This window comes from Mytilus galloprovincialis, chromosome 11 (genome assembly GCF_965363235.1).
Source record: "Mytilus galloprovincialis chromosome 11, xbMytGall1.hap1.1, whole genome shotgun sequence".
NCBI classification, from domain to species: Eukaryota; Metazoa; Mollusca; class Bivalvia; order Mytilida; family Mytilidae; genus Mytilus; species Mytilus galloprovincialis.
This window is the reverse complement of record NC_134848.1, coordinates 69,503,839-69,504,407: the sequence shown is the minus strand read 5'-3', so window position 1 is coordinate 69,504,407 and position 569 is coordinate 69,503,839.

The window sequence follows — 569 nt, the reverse complement described above, 5'->3', positions numbered from 1 at the left end:
TTTTTGGTCATCGAGGTTGGTCTCATTGAACTTGGTCCCAACGTTTAACTTTAATAAAGTTAACATGGTTATCTAATGAAACGGGCATCGCCGTTAATTTATTTGTGTATATTTAACACTTTACTCGAGAAGCAAACTCATGTTAATCTAACAGTTCGGGAACTCTACCTTATAAGAATCTGCATGAATTAGCATACTTATGTCCTCGCACAAGTAATTTTTAATTTACGGGCGACGCAATTTATTTTTATCTGGGTTTTTGACCAATCCAATAAATGAGTTATAATGCATGATGGACTACTACTGTTTTTAAAAATCAAACAAGAACACGTGTTATTTACTGAAATGCAACACATTTTTCATGTGTTGCGGGATTAACAATTTCGCTTAGTTTTTCATTTTCTTGTATCCATATGTATAGTTCGCAATGTAAAGTATTCTTTCCATACTCAGATTAACGAAGAATTGTTTCAATGCGAATAAACAAGAGTTTGATTTACGCGACATATAGCCATTAAAAATGTTTGATAATGACACGAAGATTGCAGGTATTCTTCCACCAGACAGCA